Source organism: Podarcis muralis, chromosome 6 (genome assembly GCF_964188315.1).
Source record: "Podarcis muralis chromosome 6, rPodMur119.hap1.1, whole genome shotgun sequence".
Taxonomy (NCBI): Eukaryota; Metazoa; Chordata; class Lepidosauria; order Squamata; family Lacertidae; genus Podarcis; species Podarcis muralis.
Window position 1 is genome coordinate 10,372,242 of NC_135660.1, and position 16,978 is coordinate 10,389,219.

The 16,978-nt window shown below is 42.9% G+C and overlaps 1 long non-coding RNA gene across 1 annotated transcript in view; it reads right to left on the bottom strand.

Moving 5' to 3' along the window:
- The window catches only part of LOC144327942 (uncharacterized), a 130,597-nt gene that overhangs the window by 71,827 nt on the left and 41,792 nt on the right, over positions 1–16,978 (bottom strand). Inside the window, exon 4 of the long non-coding RNA XR_013393107.1 lies at positions 1,351–1,403. This is a non-coding gene — a long non-coding RNA (uncharacterized LOC144327942). The remainder of the gene's footprint in view (positions 1–1,350; positions 1,404–16,978) is intronic.

Here is a 16,978-nt window from a genome sequence, read left to right on the forward strand (position 1 = left end):
ACTACTGTGGCGGTTGGTCGTGGTCACCGCTGCCGCCGCCGCCCACCTCTATCTATCTCTCCCCCTCAGCTTTCTACGCGGGCCTCGAGCCGGAGGTGGGGGGTGGCCGCCGCCGCTTTCTCCGCCTCCACGTCCTGCCTCCTCCTCCTCGAGCCCTCCGTCAGCCCTGAGGGAACCGCCGCGCTCACGCCGCCGCTCTCTGACACGCGAGAAAGAGAAAGGAACGGAGCGGCGGGGTAGTCGGGGGAAGGAGGGGCCGGAATGGAAGCGCGAGGTGAGCTGCGCATGCCCAGCAGGAAGCGGCGGAGAACGCCACAGAGAGAGAGAGAGAAGCAAGGGAGGGCGGGGAGTGGGCGGGAACACGCTTCATGCGTCACAATAATGGACAAGAGGCGCTCGAGGGATAGATTAGGACCTAATTTGACTTTTACCAAAAAAAAAAAATCTTTCGAATTTTCCCCACGGCACACCAGGCAACATCTCGCGGCACACTAGTGTGCCGCGGAACAGTGGTTGGGAAACACTGATCTAAGGCATTATCAATACAAAGATCCCATGAATGGCATCCGTACAAACAGTATGACTAAATACTCTGTTAAGACATGAAACCCACTGAGACTTAACTTTCATATAATCAGTTTCAGACTAGGGTGCCAAATGTGAAATGACATTATTCTGTTCATGTATACACACCACTACTGCCAACCAAAATAGTGGAAAGACACTGCCTTTTCTCCCTGGAACCCAAAACAAAGTAAAAACATAGCAAGTTCAAGATAGGAACTCACACTTTTAAAGCAAATCATTCTAGTTCTCATTTTAAATAGCCATTTCAATTCTCCAAGTTAATGTAGACTCAAGGAAGACTTTTACTAGGCTAGAACATTTAGTTCCTTTCTTTCTCGGCAATGTATAAAATGAAATAAAGCAAGGATGCATAATACAGTCATCTCCAAAGTTTTAAGCATTACAGTACTGTACTTAAAAGATTTTTGCAGGGAATGCTGTACATTACTATGTATGTACATTACTATTACATACAGAAACAGAAATCACGAACTTTTAAGTCTCCAGGGCTAGCAATAATTAATTAATCATGGGCTAGAGCTACATGTTATTCTGAACTTTATTATTCTCTACAGATGATTTCCCAATGTGTAGCAGCCACATCTGTCATTCTTCTCCATAATGATCATTACCAACATGAAACGAATGTACAATTCAAACTTGAAATTATTGTATAACGTAAATATAGCCTCCTGAATCCTGCAATGAATCTTAAGCTTCCTGCCCTAGTTACTCAACTAGAACTTAAACATAAATTATTGATAATGGAAAAAATAAACTTACTGTTGTGATGTTCAGACTGTTCTTTGGTTTTGAGTCAGCTGCCAGAGAGAAATCTGTTTAATAAAATAGCGAAACATCAACAAATGGGAAAGGAAGTGAAGTCCAGATTCTGGTTAAGTGTTGTTTTTCTTCTGCAACACTTCGTAAGTGAAGCAAATAAACAGATAGATGGCTTTGGAGATGGTCCCGCAACATCCAAGAGATGCAACACCCCTCTTCGACTATAAAGACCGAAATGTTGTTGAGCTCTGACAGTCCAAAATGGTGAGGTCAATCAGTCTTGCTTGTTAAGTATGGTGTGTCAAAGAATAAGACTGAAACTCCAAAATAATATTTAATGCATTTTCCAGATCCAGATTTCTCTCTCTATCTCTCGTCCTTTCTGTCTTTCCATTCATGTTTTTATTGCCACAAAAATGCACATAGGTTTGTTCTTCCAGTGCCCTGGGTAAGGCCTGGCTCTGAAATGCATTTCAGTCTCTCAACACAGACAGCTTTCACTGCATTTAGAGTCCCACCAAGGCCCGGCTTTAAAAGCTACTGATTCTTTTTCCCCCCCTTCTTCTTTAGCCTTCCTCACAAAAGAAGGGTATTTTGTAAATTACCAGCTCGTTCAGATCAACAAAAGGTACTTTCATAGAAAGCCCCATTTGATTTTGCTCAAATTTGATTACAAGGATGGAGGAAAAAGGAAAGGAAGTCAAAAAGAAAAACCCCAGATGGCTTTTTTCATTCATCTCAGTGAATGAGCTTTATCTGTGCCTTTTGAAACTGTAGCAGTGGAAAAGCATTTCTGTTGGCTTAAAAAAACTTGACAAAAATTATTGGTTTGCCATTTCTCATGTAACTGCCATTGGGAACTGGATGAAAAGACTTTTTTTCATGGGATCGCCTGCTTGGATCAAAATAATGGAGATTAGGTATTTCATTATAAATTACAGTGGGAGATAGAGAGAGGCTGTCATATTAATAGCAACCTGCTCGTGGTCTTCAGTGGTAGCTATTCTCCTAAACAAAGGACCAAGGGGGTTGTCTATTGAACTTGTGCTTTAAGGCCCGATCAATTTTCTATCATCAAGGCAAAAGGTGAGATGACGAACAAAAGAATTCACACATGAGTGACCTCATGAGCTGAGAGATAAAACAGCTTAAAGAAACAAAACACATCCTGAAATTATGGGTGATAAACTGTATAAAAGGAGAAAAAGGAAGAAAAAAGAGAGGGGGGTGGTGGTATGAGTGTTGGTCTATAATTCTTTCTTTTCTTAAGCATATGGACACATTAAAAGCTACTTGTTTTCAGGCACAGTATAATTGCAGCATTTGTTTTGCAAGGCTGTGCCTTGAATCTTGCTATGTACTCCTTCCCCAACAGGGTTCCAGTAATTTCATTCATGAGTAAGCATGCTATTGTGTTTAATGCAGAATGCCCAACAGCCATACACATAGATATGCCCACACAAAGGATTACCATTGACGACAACAACATCAGCAACAGCATACAGACAGAAAGACTGCACAGGACAGGCACTGCATTGAACAATCGTGATACTGCAGGCTGGGCCATATACACGGTGAAAATATTCTTATTAAACGAAGGACCACTTCTATGCTGCTTCACAGATATGTGGTTATATTCCCTGGAGCCACATCTTCCCAATAGAAGAAAGTATACTTTTATTGCAAATATCGCTAGTTGAATTAAAGGATAGCATGCCTGGGAAACATATCTTCCTGAGAGCCTAATACATTGCTGCCAGTTTGGGTGATTAGCAATGGACAAATGAACTAGTGGTCTGATTCAGTACTGTGGAATAGATCAGACTAGCTAGACAACCAGGAGCCACCAAACAAGAGTCATGGGCTCCTCTGTTAATGGTGCATTATCCTGATATTTGGCTGTGAAAGTCATGTGCAGTGTTTAGTACCATGCCTAAGATAACAGAATGAAATGCAGAGGTGGTAAGTGTGTCCCCAGAGCGCCCTCACTCAGCTTCATCTCTGAAGGTGCTTTAATACTAAGAAGTAAGAAACTGAGCACAAAAGATTCGAACAAATCTATATAGTGTGACTGTACCTAGCAGTTCGAAAGCACGCCAAAGTGCAAGTAGATAAATAGGTACCGCTCTGGCGGGAAGGTAAACGGCATTTCTGTGCGCTGCTCTGGTTCGCCAGAAGCGGCTTAGTCATGCTGGCCACATGACCCGGAAGCTGTACACCGGCTCCCTCGGCCAATAAAGCGAGATGAGTGTCGCAATCCCAGAGTCAGCCACAACTGGACCTAATGGTCAGGGGTCCCTTTACCTTTACCTTTTACCAGTCAAAGAGAGGATATTCAATGACAATGATATTCTTCCTTCAGCTGAACCAGTACCTAATGGAAATCAAACACACTACCATATTTAATGCCCCCACTAGCACCTCCTGTTAGGCAATCCTTGAAAAAGATCTCACTCAACTTCTATTTGATGCCACCATGAATGGAAGGCACTAGGAAAAAATTTGAACTGCACTCCAGAAAGTGCTCTGGCAGGACTGAAATGGATAAGAGCCAATAAACAGAAGCTCAATCTAGGCAAAATGAAGATGCTACTAGCCTGTGGTCCATCCACCCAGGTTAGTGGTATTTCTCCTGTTTTGGAGGTTGCATTCCTCTTAAACCTTAAAGTTAGGGACTAAAGGGACAGATCTGCAATTCAGAGATGCTCCTTGATTTGTCCTTGTCATTTGAAGTACTGTAATAGATTGATCCTTTAGCACAGAGCAACTTTTATCTCTGTCAAAGATGATCTGCCCAAGACAGCAGCTCTCACACCCTCTTCCTTGTCTAACTGCAACACAACAGCCCTGCAGTGCAGTATTACTCTCTGGTAGTTGCTGGCATCACCCTCCCACTTACTCTTGCAGCCCAGATGGAAGAGGACCTGGGATACACCAAAGCAATCACTTTTTAAAAGCCTCCAAGCCAGGACATCCAGCACTCCTTGGTTCAACCACACACAAATTGCTGGGGAAAGCAGGATTAGCTTCCAGCTGCCTTATCCTAGTCCAAGATCAAAGCAGCTTGCTCGTTTCCATGGCAGACCCCACTAAACCTCCCAGAACTAAGGAACTCTGAAACCAACACATCCTGCATTTACTAGACTGTTCCCTTATATGTTACTGAGAGTGCAAAGGCAGCCCACACTCCCCGAGTCTCTCTCTGCTCTCAGAAGAATGTGCTGACCTCTTACAATCCTGTTCCTAAACTTATTCTGAAATAGCGTTGCCATACATCCTCTTTTTCCAGGACACATCCTCTTTTTCAGGGGTAAAAATTCTGTCCAGGCAGATTTTTTTGAATTTGCCAAAATGTCCAGGGGTGTGAGAGCAGGCTACTTTTTATGTTGCATATACAGTACTAGACAACCAAGTATGAAACATATATGTATACTGTGTGAGTTTTGTTTTTGTATATTTTGAAGGGGCATTGTAGAATGTGCCCACTTTTGCTCCTGAACCCCCTCCCCGACCCCGCTCCAGGTACCAGCACATGTGTCCTCTTTTTTGCTCTTAAAAATATGGCAACACTATTCTGATACTTTATTAAAAATAAAAGGTAGAAGAAAAGAAGGCAGAAGTTCAAATCAGACTACAAAATAAATCAGATCACTGTGGCTCTAAAACTGGACCAATCCCAGCCTATTCATTACAATATAACAATTCTAATTTACTTACAAGTTCAGCTTCATTAAAAGATCCCTGCTGGTGGGAGGGAACACATATGCAGGGCAGCTCAGCTTTTTAAAGTCTATCTTCCCTCTCCTGGGAGGAGTCACCTCACCCCAGGCTCTTTCTTACCAAGAAAATCCAGAGTCAGCTGTGCAAGTCCCTCATGTCCCTCAGGTAAACATCTTCCTTATTCCATTTGAAGAGAATGGGAGGAAGATATGTGACAGCTTGACCTAGAGGAATGGTGGGGCAGATCTGGCCCTTTCTTCACATTACCAACATAGGTAGATAGCCTATCCTCCGTCACCCATGTTTTGACTACTGTAATGTGTTCTATATGGGTTGCCTTTGAAGACTTCAACAACTGTAGTTAGCTCGGGATACAACTAACAGATTGCTAACAAGGGCTTGGCATTATGGTCATGTTATACCAACTGTATTATTAAGCACACTAGCTCCTAGCTCATTTCTGGCCTTGAGTCAAAAGTCTAGCTTATATTAATATTCTTAATTAAATTTATATACTGCCCTTCATCCAAGGATCACAGGGCGGTTTACTGTATATAAACACAAAAATACATAACATAGTAACAAACAAAAACCACCACCACCCAGTTTAAAAGGCCATAGATTGTTTAATTAGCCAAAGGCCTGTGAGAAAAGGAAAGTTTTTGCCTGGTGTCTAGGTAAAAAAGGTAAAGGACCTCTGATTGGTTAAGTTCAGTCAAAGGAGACTATGGGATGTGGCACAGATCTTGCTTCAGGCCGAGGGAGCTGGTATTTGTTCACAGACAGCTTTCCAGGTCATGTGGCTAGCATGACTAAACAGTTTCAGGCACAACAGAACACCGTGATGGAAGCCAGAGCGCATGAAAACACCATTTACATTCCCATCACAGTGGTACTTATTTATCTACTTGCACTGGTGTGCTTTCAAACTGCTAGCTGGGACAGAGCAACGGGAGCTCACACTGGTGCAGGGATTTGAACTGCTAACCTTCTGGTCAGCAAGAGGCTCAGTGGTTTAGACCACAGCGCCACCCTGGTGTCTAGAGATGTATATCAAAGGTGCCAGGTAAGCTTCCCTGGGGAGAGCATTCCCAAAATGAGGAGCCATCACAGAAAAGGCCTGTTCTCCTGATGCCACCCTCCAGATCTCTCGTGCAGAAGGCACACAAAGATGGGCCTCAGTTGATGACTATAGGGTCCAGGTCTGTTCTTAAGGAGAGAGGCAGTATTGCGATATTGTGGTCCTGGGTCATTTAAGGTTTTATAGGTCAAAATCATCACTTTGAATTGGACCTGGAAACTAACTGTCAGCCAGTGCAGTCAGGCTAGGATTGGCGTTTTATGCTCAGTCTTGCCCCGGTGAGCAACCTGGCCACTGAATTCTGCACCAGCTGAAATTCTGAACCATCTCCAGAGGCAGTCCCACATTGCAGACAACAGAGGTTAGGCTATCCCTGTCAAGCTAGGCGCACCACTGGGCTACCAGCCAAAGCTGACGGAAGGCCCTCCATGCCATCAAGACCATCCGAGCCTCAAATGACAGCAAAAGATGTGTACACACTCCTTCAGAGGGCATGTAATCCCATCAAGGGCAGGCAACCTCTCATCCATCCTGTCTAGGGAACAATCCACTAACAGTGCCTCAGTCTTATCTGGATTGAGCTTCAGTTTATTGGCTCTCATCCAGTCTATTACTGAAGCAAGACAATGATCCAGCACATCCACTGCTGCACCTACAGGTGTAAAGGAGAAGTAGAACTCCAAAACTCCAGATGACCCCACTCAGCAGTTTCATGTAGATATTAAACAGCATGGGGGATAAAATTGAACCCTGGGGAACCTCATATTGAAGACTTCATGGTTATTTCTGCCTGAATGTAGAACCTTACATTTGTCCCTACTGAAATTCATTTTGTTAGTTTTGGCCCAGTTCTCCAATCTGTTAAGGTCATCTTGAATCCTGATTCTGTCTTCTGCAGTATTAGCTACCCCTCCCAGTTTTATTTTGTTTTAATTGTATTTCCGGGATGCGGGTGGTGCTGTGGGTAAAACCTCAGAGCCTAGGACTTGCTGATTGCATGGTCAGCGGTTCGAATCCCCGCGGCGGGGTGAGCTCCCGTCGTTCGGTCCCAGCTCCTGCCCACCTAGCAGTTCGAAAGCACTCTTAAGTGCAAGTAGATAAATAAGGTAAAGGTAAAGGTACCCCTGCCCGTACGGGCCAGTCTTGACAGACTCTGGGGTTATGCGCCCATCTCACTCAAGAGGCCGGGGGCCAGCGCTGTCCGGAGACACTTCCGGGTCACGTGGCCAGCGTGACAAAGCTGCATCTGGCGAGCCAGCGCAGCACACGGAAACGCCATTTACCTTCCCGCCAGTAAGCGGTCCCTATTTATCTACTTGCACCTGGGGGTGCTTTCGAACTGCTAGGTTGGCAGGCGCTTGGACCGAGCAACGGGAGCACACCCCGCCGCAGGGATTCGAACCGCCGACCCTTTGATCGGCAAGCCCTAGGCGCTGAGGTTTTACCCACAGCACCACCCGCGTCCCCAGTAGATAAATAGGTACCGCTTTATAGCGGGAAGGTAAATGGCGTTTCCGTGTGCTGCGCTGGTGCTGGCTTGCCAGCTGCAGCTTCGTCACGCTGGCCACATGACCCGGAAGTGTCTTCGGATGGCGCCGGCTCACGGCCTCTAGAGCGAGATGAGCACGCAACCCTAGAGTAGGACACAACTGGCCCATACGGGCAGGGGTACCTTTACCTTTTAATTGTATTTCCACTTGTATTTCCACTTGTAAGCTGCAATGGAAATCCATTATCCAGGATTCCGAATTTTGCTTTGTCATCTCCCAAGTCCCTCTCCCTCCATACTCAAATCACATGGGTTCTGAAATTAAATTTTATCACTTTATTTGACTACAGAGGTTGCCATTGTGTTTTTTTAAAACTAAAACTAAAATTGCTGGGAAAAGTACTGAAAAATTGGATGAGAGAATGTGTCACTTAAATAGGAAGAAATGAAACATTTCCCTTCAACTGAGCTAATGTGCTCCTTTATGCAATGTAAAAAAAAGTGTTTCATGCAACTGAAGTACTCTTAAATCTACATTATCCTCATTTATGTGTATTATCCTAATCCTGGCAAGGGATGATGAACACTTTAAGAACAGTAGTACTCAGTTTCTAATAGAAAAATAAAGCCTCTTTATCATCAGATAGAGACAGGAAGGATCCCACAAGTACAACTACAATTATCCAAAGAAATCCAAAGACATCTTTAAAGTTTATTTCAGCATAACATATTGATTCAAAATTTTCCTTGCAATGTAAACCTAGGCCACATCTCCATTACTTATTATATTCTTGAAGACATACAACTGTGTAAAAGTGGTAAGAGAAACCAGTATATATTTCCCCAAGGAAGGAGAACAGGGAGCAGTTGTTTGGGATTCAACAGAGGTAAGCACCTCAATACTATTCCCAAGTTTATCCACAAGCCTATTCTGACATACAGCAACTCATACTTCATCTTTTTTTTGCATCTGCCATCTACATGTTTTACATATGCTACTTAACAAAATGTAATTATGTTAAGTGCTTAACATTATATTTAAAACACAGGTGGGCAATGATCACTGACCAATTTCTAGCAAACCAAGTAATGTCTACTGGTTTTAGTATTTCTATTGTGTTTGTAAGTTGCTTTAAGTCATTTCTGAGTAAAGTGACTAATTAATAAAGAATATGAATAGTTTCAGGGGTCTTCCAAATAATACTAATCTAGATGGACTTTAGTCCGATCTAGCAAGACACTTATATTGTAAACAAGAGTGCCTAGTTAACACTTTAGTTGTTAACAGCAGCCAGCAGAGTACTGGTAGTATTGAAGAGCCAACTTCCCAACACCAGTGTCACAGCCACTTATTGGAACAGGGCAGGGCAGCAGTGACGTTGAGGCTGTGTGGGTACACCAGTGTAGCCAATACAGAAGTGCTGCACCATTCCACTAAAAATAAAATAAAAATGATTAAAACAAGTAAGTTTTGTAACTGGAGTGCCTATATCAAGAACTCTCTTGATATATGTTGCAACTCTCTTGGGCTGCAACATATTAATTCCCTGGCAATTGCAGCCCAATCAAGGAAACATACCCATTAAATCCTAATATCTAGACAAGTAAGTAAGAGGCTGCTCCATCAAATAGCCAAGTCATAAGCCACATAGAGATTTGTATGTCAACACATGCACCTTGAACATGGTTCAGCAGAATATTGACAGTCTGTGCAATTCCTTCAGAACTGGTGTAATATCTTCCGGGGAGGCTGTCTCACTTAAAAGTGTAGCTGCAGCATTTGGTACTAGCTGAAGCTATCAAGCCAACCTCAAATGCAGTACCATGTAGAATGCATTGCAATACAGTAATCTAACCTTGAAAGTACTGATGTAAGGGTCACTGCGGTCTGGTTATCCCTACAGTATATGGAATATCAGCCAGATGTGGAAAAAGGCACCCCTCGCTTGAATGCCACTTGTGCCTCATTGACAGTGATGGATCTTGGAGCACCTCCACACCAGAGGCGCCAGCTTCTCCAGAGGATGGGAGGGGGCAATGCGATGTCACACAATGTCCTCTGAATATTGTGAGGGGCTAGAACTGCCTCACCCTCAACTCCTAGGAGTTTGTGCCAATGCTGCACACTATACACTTGCTTCTTCAGAGAAAGTGCAACCCTGCCCAAAGCAGGCAACTTCTCTAATTCCCAGACAAGGGAATCACCCATCCACAGTGCCTCCATTCTGTTAGGATTCGTCTTCAGCTTACTGGCCCTCATCCAGCCCACCACTGCATCTAGACAACAGTCCAGGACCTTCACAGCCTCTTCTGACTCAGGGCAGAGGTTGAGAGGGTGTGTAGTTGAAGCATCATGTCCACATCCTCAGGCCTCAGAAACTAAAATTGGTCCCACAGAACTGGACCAGACAAAAGTTAGGAACTTCTGCTGTTTAACAGAGGCTCATAGCTGAGTGAACATTCACGCCTATTCTTCTATACATAAGCTTCCATTCTGTTTTCCAGACACAATTCAAAATGCTGATTTTAATTTAAAAACCTTTGCATCAGAGATGGGGAACCTCATGCTCAGGGGCCACAAGCAACCCTCCAGGCCTGTCTAGATGATCCTTGGGGTTCTCCCCAGGCCATACACCTCTCATGTCAAACCCCCATCCTTGCACAGCCCTGCACCCTTCCTTGAGTGCGTTTGCCTGGCTGCGTCCTTCATGCTTGCCTGGAAGGAGGATAGTGAGGGCCATGTGAGTGGGGAGAAATTAGCCTATTGTAAAAGTTAAAATTCACATTTCTTGTTCTGCCCACTTTTGCCTTTGTCCCAATCCACCACTGGCGTGTGGCCACTGAAAGGTTTCTCAGAAGGGAGGGTGGCCCTCCAACTGAAAAAAACGTTCCTTACCCCTGCTCCATAATGTGCGTATTATCATCTGGCACATGGTCCCTTTAAGAGAAACAGTTATAACCCAGGAGACCAGCTCCTGGAAAGCTCCCTCAAATTTAGAGGGAGGTCTGTTGCTTGCGCTAGTAACTTGCATTGATATGAAATGAAATAATCTGGTTTTTAGCTTATTGTTGATTTTAATTATTTCTGAATGTTTTAAATAATTCAGTTTGCTTGCTTGTTTGTTTTGTATACCGCCCTTCATCTGAAATCTCAGGGCAGTTCATAGCATAAAAATACAATAATAATTGTTTTTAAGAAGTTTTTTTTTACTGAAAATGTTATTGTTTTATTCTTTCTGTCATCAAACAGTATATAAATTCTGTGAAATAAACAAACAAATACCAATCACAACCCCCTGAAAAGCATACTATAGAAACTTAGCATCTGCTCCACCAAAACATCAATGAATGATCCTAAAACTGCAACAATACAATTTAAAAGAACGAGTCCAGGAAAGACATCCCCATCACTGGTCTGCTCTCATGCAACTGTGTAGGACAAAATGCCAAAGAACGGGAAGACTTATAAGAGCAGGTGCACATGACACTACAACACCTCCCTGCAACAAACAAACTGTAAGAAATCAGACAGAAAACAGAAAGAAAAGATGTAATGTCTGTCCAAACAGAATCTGTATGTGCAGAATGGCCTACACACAGGCATCAAGTTCCATTGGCCATAAGAGATTTCTGGAATAAGGTCAGACTTTGAAAGTGGGGAGGACAGTGATCCCAAAGATAATGTATCCATAGATGGCAATTTTGGATGGTATTGTGCAAGAGAAGGGCAAGAGATACCCTCTACTGGTCTGGCATGAAACAGTAGCAGTTGTGCAAAACACCTAAAACAGAATTGAAAAGATAAACATGATAACTAGGGAGTTACTCAGCAGAGCCTGGCAGCAACTGTCTACAGATCTGCCAAGACACGCTCTATTGTTTGGAACTAGGATACCTGAACAATAAAGTGATCCAGCAGCAAAGACTGTTGGAAGCTCTTCTGAGGATATCCCATTAGGACATTTAGGAATTCAGGTAGGGAGCTATCAGAGAGAGGGCTTTTTTGGGGGGGGGATGGGTTGTACCAACTGTGGAGCTTCCTCCAGTGAGAAATCCACCCAGCACATTCTTAATATTTGTTTTAGTGCTACTGGAATGCTAGTCTATTTATATGGCCTTTTGGTGTTTATCTTAAGTTTTTGTTCTGTGTTCTTGATGTTTTACCTGATGCCTTCTCTGGTTTGGCTGTTAGAACTCTTTTAAACTAGTAATTTATTTCATCTACAATCTTGAGTAATGTTGGTGTGACTAATTTTTTTTTAAAAAATAACAGCTGTTTTAGCAACCTTGAATAAGGTATACATTTTGTTATGACTAAACAACAACATCAATAATAATCAGGTTCAGCCAAGTTAGAAGCGAATTATTTGAGAAGGCAAAAATTTTACAATATTCTCATACCACTGTTATTCATCTTTTAGTTGGGGATCAGTGTCTCAACATGGTGATCACTGCGATACTAATAGGCTCTGATTGAAGATCTGCTGTATCTCTAGCCATTGGTAATGCACACAACTGCCTGCCATGAATTTGTTTCACAAATGGTTAATTCATGTTTCTAAAATAGTTGCTCTGAAATCCTTATACATCCCAAAATAGCTTAGCACAAAACAAATGAGTAGGGATTTCCATATATTAAAAATCAATATAAATATGATATTGTTTATATTATACAATTCCATGTTTCATGTGGACTGCTCTGTTACAGTGAAATATTGTTGCAGTCTGGCAACTCCAGCCCTAAATTGCCATGACAACACAAACGTATAATTACATATTTCTATATATAAATGCACTGAATGTTAACTAATGAAAGAGAATGGAACTTATTCTAAATTTGCAGTGGAAGGCAATATGTAGTATTGGAGAGATTTTAAGAATCATGCTTTCATTTGAAGCAAAAAGTAATTACTAAAATAGCAATAAAATACTTTTTGTAATAACTTGATGTGGAGTCCAATCCTTAGCATGATTACTCAGTCAAAAGTCTCACTGTGTTTTATGTCACCTACTCCCATGTAAGTGTGCATAGGATTACAGCCTCCAACATTATAGCTACAGTGGTACCTCGGGTTAAGTACTTAATTCGTTCCGGAGGTCCGTACTTAACCTGAAACTGTTCTCAACCTGAAGCACCACTTTAGCTAATGGGGCCTCCTGCTGCCGCCGCACCGCCAGAGCACAATTTCTGTTCTCATCCTGAAGCAAAGTTCTTAACCCGCGGTACTATTTCTGGGTTAGCGGAGTCTGTAACCTGAAGCGTATGTAACCCGAGATACCACTATACTCCGATCTTTCAGCCTTTTAGTTTTATACCACAGCGACTGGAGACAGGCAGTCAGGTCATGCATCCATAGCAGTGACCAGAGGAGGAATGACCACTGGGGAGAAGTCCAGAGATAATAAATGCATCCGCAGCAGCACAACTGGACACCTTCATCTGCCCCAGCTGCAACAAAACATTTATCTCCCGTATTGATCTCTACAGCCATAGCAGCCGCTGTAACCTTCCAACAGTTTTGCGTTAGACTTCATCCCCAAATGCACACTGCTCCATTGTCTACCGAAACAGACAGATGCCAACAACAGCAACATTGTTGCAAACACAATATACTACAATCCTGTATTATGTTTTTATTGTATTTGTGTAATTTTGAGGGACACCTAAAATTTCATTCTTAAAGTGGTTTATAACAGATACACTTCTTGAGATAAACTTCCTGGGTGCAATCTAAGAAACGTCATTTACAACAAAATCCCATTATAAGCAGTGGAAATTAAGTGCATGGATAAATCATATGCTGCACATTTTGCAGGCAAATTTGAAGGCTATTTTACAGAGCTCCTTGAGGTGGCCACCTTTCATTATCAGCCATTTCCCCACTTCCTGACTGTCACAGAACAATGCTGCATTATGATATAGCATTACTATGAGTGGAATTCTGGAAGAACATGTGTTTTCCATTTCACGAAAGCAAAAATAATCCTTTAATTTTAATCCTGCTATCACCCTACCCTTCTTTTTACAGCAATACAGCAAGAAAACCAGAGGTTGGACTTGGGCTTATTAATTATTATTATTAGTAGTAGTAGTATTTAGTATTATTTTTAGTTTTAGTATTATTATTTAAATATCTGTCAGTTACAGTTTACAGTAAAGTCTCAGTGCAACTTCACAATAAAATACAGCATATAAAACAATTTAAAACCAGAGAAAATTTACATCACTAACAATACAACATACTTAAAATGCTCAGCCAAAAGCAAATTAATTTATTATTATTATTATTATTATTAATTATTATTATTATTATTGTTATTGTTATTATTATTATTATTATTATTATTAGTTATTTATACCCACCCATCTGACTGGAGTTTCCCCAGCCACTCCAGGGAAGTCCTACACACCCCACTAAAATATGAGCACTACCATAGGAGGCAACGTTAGTTAACTGAAGGCTTGAGTAAACAGAAAAGTCTTAGCCTGGCATCTAAAACTGATGAAGATGATGCCAGGAATGTCTCACTTAAGAGAGTGTTCCATAAGCAGGGGGTCACCACTGAAAAGGCCCATTCTCATGTGGTACTATGGGGAAATAAAAAAAACAACCTTTAAATTTTTATCTATTTGACAGAATTACATGAAATGTACACAAAATGTACACATACATTAGCCCCTTCTGAATCAATAATGTCTCAAATTAGACACAAACTAGCAGAAAATACCCAGCATTGCTCAGGAATTCTAAGAAACCAAAAAAAAAAAAAAAATCCTCAGGTTTATAAATAGATAGATCCTCTGAGCTGAATCAGGGAACACTCAAGCAGGATCTAGCCACAAATCACTGTTTAACTAGGGGCTTTTAAACCCCATACAGTCAGGAAGGGTGTGGGGGATGAAAATGCTATATTTCACACTGCAGAGTGTAGGAGAGTTCAAACCTGCTGGGTGCTGTTTTGCCAGCATGTTCCATGTGCAGAACATAATGCTGAAGCAGATCCCTGCAGCCAACAATACTGCACTCTTGGTAGACAGTTACTGATGGCTGCTGTGCTAGGACTGCAAGTCCGCCCCTCTCATGCCACTATCCCAAATCTGTACCGGCTCAGTAAAGTACAGGCCCCTATCATCCCCACCGCCTCCACCACAACTGACGGTGACACTACCTGCTCCCACTCCATGGCTGTCGCTTACTTAACTTCCATCGCTGGTGCTGCCACCACTGCTGCCACATCATGGGAAGAGGCTGTCTGAAGTGGACCAACATTGCCAAAGTATAGTGCATGACTGTTTGAAAGTTCTATTGCCAACAGCTCCATGCTTTTCTTTACAGAAGCTGCATACCTCTTCTTTCTCCTTCCTGATGCCCTGCCGCACATAGCCCCCGATTGCTCCAGGTAGCCCAACCAAAGGAATCCGGGGCTGCCTTGACCTGACTCAGTCAAAATCTAGATCCACCTGAATTGGCCCGAGTCAGTTTGGAATTGGGCTTCTACCATATCTTGTGCATTGTCCTTTTAGTTTCCTGCCAGATATTGTTAAAATTTGTAGTTTTGAAAAGTTCAGTCCAACATCTTAATTCAAAATCTTATCTTCAGAGGTGTCTAAATGCATACAGTTTATAATACTTCAGTCTGCCATCTTGATTCAAGATGGTGTGTGAGAGTGTCCAAATATAGACCACAACTCACTCCTCAAGAATCATCACACCAAATTGGGTGATCCTATCTTCAGAGGTGTCTAAATCAGTGCAGTTTGGAATGGTTCTGTCAGGGAACTGACATCAGAGACACGGGAGAAGGAGAGGGTCTCAGATTCTGCAGGTGAAGGTCCTAGCACAAGGGGGAGACTCAGCTTGGTGGAAGGGGAAGGAAATACGCGTGACACCAAGAGTCCAGGAGAGCAATGGGAAGAGGAGGTGGAAGGGCTCCGGGATTCTTCCCTGGAAGTCAGTGAAGAGAGCCCAGGCACTCCGCTACCCACGCCCACCCTGCGCAGGAGACTCCCGCGCAATGAGAGGCGGAGACGATTAGGTGTCAAACAGCTTTTATGCTGGCAGAGTTTTAAGAAACGCCCACAGACAGATTCTGCCAGTGACTGAGGCAGTCAAGCGGAGATGGGCTGTGCAGTCCGAAGGGTGTAACCAGGCAACCAAGCACCCAAACGGGGTCGGCTTACGCACGAGTAACTCCAAACCACTACAGGTTCAGTCTGCTATCTTGATTCAAATGGCATCCAACAGTAAACAAATGTAGAGCAAAAACATGCTCCTTGACCTCAGGATCTGTCATGCCAAATTTGTTCACAATCTCTTATAGGCGTACAAATCAATGCAATTTGGAACTTTTTGGTCCACTATCTTGATTCAAAGGGATGCCCAATGGTATCCAAATATAGCCCAAACCCACTCCCCAGTCCCAGGAACTATCATGCCAGAATGGGCAATGATATCTTCAGAAGCGAACAGATCTGTGCTGTTTGGAAAGTTTGATCTGTCTTAATGCAAAATAACATCCAGCATTAGGCCAAACCTGCTCCTCCATCTCAGAAACCATCACACCAAATTTAGTGCCTATATCTTCAGAGGCATAAAAACCAGTGCAGTTTGGAATGACTTGGTGTCATCTTGATTGAATATGGTGTCTAGCAGCATCCAAACATAAATGAAAACCAGTTGAAATCGTGGGTCAGGGACTGGCTGGACACTGACAAGTGGTGGCTGGATACTGATGAGTGGGAACTAAGAGAAGGGGGATTGGAGTTGGAAGAAGGACTAAGTGAAGTGGGAGAACCTGTAACAGCCAAGAGAGAGGAGTCAGAGGCAGGAGAAGCTGCAGGACTGGAGAGTGAAAAACAGGTGGAGGAGGGAGAGATGGGTCAGGCTGTTGTAGAGTCGAGGGCTTCCACTCTGCCTCCTGCATCTCTCTTGCTCCACTGTCTCCCAGGACCGGAAGAGGATTGGTTACACGCAGGCTGAGTCTTCGCCTGCTTGTGTGCAGCTCTAAGTTGAGAAATACATAAGCCGGGGGGGGGGGGGGGAGTCTCCCTGTTGCGGCAACTACCACATTGGCTGCATACTTAGCAGTAGCTGAGAAACATAGGACTGATGGACATGCCTTCCCATATTGCCTTTTGACAATAAGGAGTTAATTCCTCACTCTGGACATTCTGTGCCTAACAGCACCAGAACATAACATCCTGAAAGGGTCTTAACCTTTCTTGGTTGGGCCATGCTGTGACTGTGAAGATATCAAAGTTTCTTTATCCATTTCAGGTCCTGCCCATAAATATAATGCTTAAACAACTTAAGTTTGGCAGACATTACTGGGTAAAT